This window comes from Hemiscyllium ocellatum, chromosome 43, assembly GCF_020745735.1.
Source record: "Hemiscyllium ocellatum isolate sHemOce1 chromosome 43, sHemOce1.pat.X.cur, whole genome shotgun sequence".
Classification (NCBI taxonomy): domain Eukaryota; kingdom Metazoa; phylum Chordata; class Chondrichthyes; order Orectolobiformes; family Hemiscylliidae; genus Hemiscyllium; species Hemiscyllium ocellatum.
The window spans coordinates 2,396,059-2,401,706 of NC_083443.1; the positions used below are offsets into that span (position 1 = coordinate 2,396,059).

At 40.6% G+C, this 5,648-nt stretch overlaps 1 non-coding gene across 1 annotated transcript; it reads left to right on the plus strand.

Annotated features, from left to right (window-relative positions):
* The first annotated feature begins 337 nt into the window (after positions 1–337).
* trnas-uga (transfer RNA serine (anticodon UGA)) lies at positions 338–419 on the plus strand. The gene has a single exon. It is a non-coding gene; the product is annotated as a tRNA-Ser (tRNA).
* Positions 420–5,648: the final 5,229 nt, after the last annotated feature.

Consider the following 5,648-nt stretch of genomic DNA (forward strand, 5'->3'; position numbering starts at 1 on the left):
GAATGTGAAAAAAAATAGAAAATTCTGGGGAATGTCAACAGGTTTGTCAGTACTACTTGGAGAAAACGGAGTTCTGAAGAAGTTTTGAAACATTGAATCGCCTTTTCCCAGCCCAGATCCTGCTCGACCTGCTGAGTATTTGTCTGCATTTTCCGCCGTCGTTTAAGCTGAACATAGATCCCACTTATCGGGGTGGACCACCCAGACCCACTTTGTCCAGACATTTAATCGATTTGAAAGCTGTGGGTTTTGAATTCAAATAAACCAAACCATGATTCACTACTGCTAAGCTCCCCAGGGTCAGAGACCTGGAAATGAGAATTTTGCACGTCCATTTGTAGTTGTGTCCGAGTGGTTAAGGCGATGGACTTGAAATCCATTGGGGCATTCCCACGCAGGTTCGAATGCTGTCAACTACGGAGAATTTGGGTAGCCTTTTGCTTTTGGAGATTCAGATCACGGCGGGGAGAATCACTTCATCCAGGTCATGAATGGTGCAAATCTCCAGTTCACCTAAAGAACTGCACAGATGCACGCTTGTTTTGCCAAATTTGTTTAGACTCGTTATGACACAGCATAAACCCTCCAGCTTACGATAAAACCAGTAACACAGAAACGATTTATGCTGTACAGGAATCTGCAACAATTCGATTGGCCAAGAACTACACGAAGTAAAAGTTCAGCACTTCATTTGTAAAGTAAGAGAGAGATTAATTAACAAACCAATGTATTTCTATTACCCATTTTGTTGTTCCATTCGATAATGCTATTCAAATAAAACTCCCAGTTAAGGTTTACAAAACAGCACTTCTTTATTAAAACCAGGCAGCTGTAGGTTCTTGTCTTCGCATCTTCCTGTCTCTTCTTTGTCCCTGTTGGGAGATTCTGTGTCAAAGATCACGGAACCAAAAGTTATTTTCCACATATATATTTTTTTCAAGATGCAAGGTCCTGGCAGTCCTCCTCGCAACTGTTCAATGTCCCCCATCTCATACCCCAGAGCATCTGATTGGGACCCTGTTTATTTTTAAAGACTTTCAAGAAACGCAATTAAAATTTGAATTGAAATTTATATATTTTCCTGATTAAAATTTAACATGAATGTCCAAACGCGAACTATTTATGTCTCCAGGCAATGAACGAATTGAATTGTTTGACCCAGGATTACGTCGTTGTCTTATTGAGAACACTTGTTTCTGTGTCTGGTTGTTCTGCTGCTTTTAAATCTCTTAAATGTGCACATGTGTTTAAAACACATCGCCTCTACAGGAAACAATGAACCATCATAATGAAGATATGTTTTCATTTTTAAAAAATACTTTACCCTAACATATCGATAAATTTCATACAATTTCGACTTAGTTTTTTTCCTATATAAACATATAAAACATGATATAAAGACAATCTCATCTGAACGCCATCAGTTGAATCTGCGATAACGTATCTGTGATTTCATTCTACTGACCCACAACATGCATGATTTTTAAAGTGAACGTCTCTTCCATAAGAAGCCAACGAAATAGTCTCATATTATTACATATATACAAAGTTTTAGCGGATTGTGGTCTGTGTACATAACCTCTCCGATCCATTATTCGTGGCACATACATTAAATGTGTAACGCCAGTACCAAACTCAATAGTTTTTTTTTCGATTGTGGAGCATTTCTTCTGATAGATGTTGATTTTCTATGAAAAGTTATCAACTAGCAGTTCTTCCCCATGCTCATTTTTCCCGTTGGAGTACACCTCCAACTCTAACGACCATCGATGGCTACTTTAAAAGTTTTTTTAGATGTTTGGTGCAGGTAATACTGGTTTGGTGGTTAATATCGACTTCAAATGGTCAATTGCCACGTGCCATGTTGCTGAACACCGAAAAGTTGTGTTTTTGTTCAGCAAATCGGTTAACGATGCCACTACACTAGTACAGTTTGGAACAGACTTCTGATAGAGTCCGCTGAGTCTGAAGAATTAAAGAAACTCTTTCTTCGAGGTTGATCATGGCAATTCCTCAGAAGCCTTCGTCCTCACGTTCCAGAGGGTGCTCAACCTGCCATGACCGATGTTACATCCCAAGAACATCACCTCTGCTTCCGTGAATTCTGTTTTTTATTTGTTTGTCATCAGTTTCGCTTCTCGTGGTCGTTCAAAGAGCTCTGCCAACAGACCCTTGTAATCATTCCTTGAATTGCTAAGGATCACTACATCGTCCAAATAGATTACCCAATTTGTCAACCCGGCCACAACTCTGTACAAGTGTCTTTGGGTGTGCCGGGCTTGTTCGTCATTCAAAAGTGCATCACTTTAAACTGATGTAGCCTATATGGAGTTACAAGCGCAGAGATTTGTTCACCAACTTTGACAATGGTACCTTCCAGTAGCCACGCATTATGCCCGACTTGGTGATGTAACTGGCTTTCTGGATGCAGTCCTCTAATCTAGAAATTGGATATGAGTTCGATTTTGTAACGGCGTTGGCCGTTCCATATTCCACACGAAATTCAACACAAATCATCTGGTTTGGTAATGAAGACAATCAGCGAACTCCACGCGCTCTGGCTTGGTTCAGTGATGTTCTCGTCGAGCATGGTGTTCACCTGCATCTAGTCCTGTTAGCCTTTGAGACGATTAAGTCGAGAGGGTTGCTGGTTTATCGCAGCAGAATTCCCCACATCTACTTCGTGTTCAATTGCTTTCGTCCTCTCCATGTGATTCTTGCATGTACCCTGACTCTGTCGGAACAAAAAATCTTTCAACACTTTTCTATGCTCCTGAGACAGACAGCTTTCTAATCCATCCCACTCCTCAAGGACTTCATCATTTTAGAATCTGTTTTGAGGTACATCAAAATTCAAAGCAACTGAATTCGATTCCTCACTCTGCTGGGCAGTAACGAACAACTCTTCCTCCAGTTCTTCCTTTGATGTGTAATACGTTTTCAACATGTTCACATGACATACCCAATACAGTTTTATTTTCTATCTGACATCTTTGCTAAATAGTTCAACTGACTCAACTTTTTCACAGGGACCAGTAAACCTAACTTTAAAGGGATCACCTATGATTGGTAACAGTACTGACAAGTTATCCCCGTGGGAAAACTTCTGAGTCCCAGATTTTTATCTGCCACCTGCGTAATTCTACGCTGTGACATCTTTGGGTGCTGTTTTGCTGAATCACCGACCAAATTTAGTCTCTCCCTCACTTTCGATACATGATTTAATTATGCGATCTTCGACTTTGACCCTGTCATTTGCTTCCTTAATTAATTCCAAAGGGCAATCACTTCATGTGCGAATATGAACTAAAAAGGTATTGACTAAATGGATTCGTTTGGAAGATTCTTAATGGCAAACAATCCGAATGGGATACCTTTTTCCCAATCATCCGGGTAATCTTGACAGTACGCTCTCTTCAAGTTCTTCAAGGCCTTAAGACATCTTTCTAAAGCTCCCAAGGATTCAGGAAGATATACACTAGATTTAAAATGTTGTACCTCAGCTATCAATAACCTCCTTAAATAGTCGAGCAGTAAAATTTGACCCTTAGTCTGACTGAATCTGGCTAGTTAGGTCATAGCGTGTGAAGAAAGCTACTAACTCCTCTACCAGAATTGTAGCCTTGATACTCCTGGAAGGAATTGCCATTGGAAATATGGATAGCACATCCATTGTAGTCAACAAGCACTGGTTCTGACATTTAGTTCTCGGGAGGGGATGCACGCAATCAATTATAATCCACCTGAAAGATTCTCCAACTGTGGTAATTGGCAACAAAGGCGCGTTTTTATTGCCGCCTGAGGCTTACCTGCCATTTGACATGTATGACACTGTCAGAAAAATCCAACCACATCCCGCGTGCATTCCAGGCCAATAGAAATGTTTAGTATTAAGCTTGCATGTTTCGTATCCCTCGGTGACCCCCGATAGGCAGTTCATGTGCTACCCATAACACTTCCTCTCCGTGTGGTATTTGCATCACAATCTTGTGTACTTCGGCCCACTACAGAAATCACATCAAGTAGTGTATCAGTTGACCTAAACTCAACTTCTTCATCTTTCTTTTTACTTGTCACTTTGTGCTGTGACTATTGAGAGTGGAATCTGTTTAACACACAGTCTGGGAAAATAGAAAGATATTTCTGTTTTAACTCCTCAGTTTCTTCGTCTTCCTTGGGCTTCTCCACAATAAGGGGAGTCACTTCCAAACTGGATCTTGCCAAATCATTTCCAAGCACAAGCTGAATTCATGGAACTGACACTCTGTCTATCACGCCCAGCGTAAATTTCGCCGGCATAAATTGGTGCCCCAACCTGATCTTACATAAGGGAACGCTAAATTTCTACTCATATATCCCACAAATTACGACACTCATGGGAAACAGATATGAAAGGGTACATATTCGCCCATCCCTTACTACCAGCGAATGGTTAGATCCTGTCACTCTCAAAATTATAGCTTCTCGTCTTCTCCCCCGTTCTTTCTGAGTAAACGTTACCACAGCAGCAGATTCTTTGTAGAGATCAGGTAATAACTCCATAACCAGCCCCTGCCGAGGCTGCACATCCGTCTCCAGCTCCTCAGCTCTTCTTGCGGTCTCCTGTATTACCTTCATTAATGCCACCAGTTTAGCTTCTTTAAACACTTTTATTTTCCACAACGCCTTTAATTAACGACAAGTACTGTGTCTTTATGTATTCAACTTTGCCAGAATGGAAACAGCTGAGGACTTTCACCTCCTTTTCACTCTCTTGGAGTTTTTTTTTCCTGCTCTCATATCTTGCAAGTGCGCCCGGTTCTTTGTTTTGTAATGCAGAATCTCCCCTTCTGCCAATTTCGATTCTCCACAGGACGAATATCTGTTCAAAAGCTTGTCTTATGCACCAGCATGTACTCATCTACTAATTCTGCTGTCCTTCTGACTTTCCGAAATCTTTCTTTCCTCCACGTGAATTCTTGCAATCTCTGAAAGTGTGTTTTTGAACTCCTCCAGCAGAATTATCTCTCTAATTGCCTGAAATATCCTCTCTTTATCCAAATAAGAATCCATCCATCAAAAGTATTGTGTTTATTTCTTTTTAACTCAACATAAGTCTGATCAATGTTCAGAAACGCTCTCGCTTTACTTCTGGTACCAGTTCAGAAACACTGAAAGTAGCCTATTTTACTCATTCATAATCTTTTCACACGTCACGTAATATCATACCAAATCCCTTACTCGCTCTGACTTCGAGTTTAGTCTGAACTCGCATTACCCATAAATCTTCGGACCATTTCATCTGCCTAGCCATGTTTTGCCTTGAAATGTAGAAGGCTTCAACATCATCCTCATTAAAATGTTGTGGAGTTGTGATGCATTTACATATATCACTAATTTCTCTTTTAATTTCCATCCTGTTAACTTGACTTTGCTGACAAAATCGCAACTTCTCAAGTTCAAGTTTTCTCTTTCCTTCTCTCTCTTCTCTGTTCCTTTCTTATCTCCCTTTGCTCATCCAAGGAACTTCTCTCTCTTTTTCTCCCTCTCTATCTCCCTTCTCTCTGTTTCTCTGTCTCTCTCCTTCTCTTCTCTCACTTTTCTCATTCTTCTCCCCCCTTCTTTCTCTCTCCCTCTCGCTTTCCTCTCTCTCGCTTTGTTTATCTTCT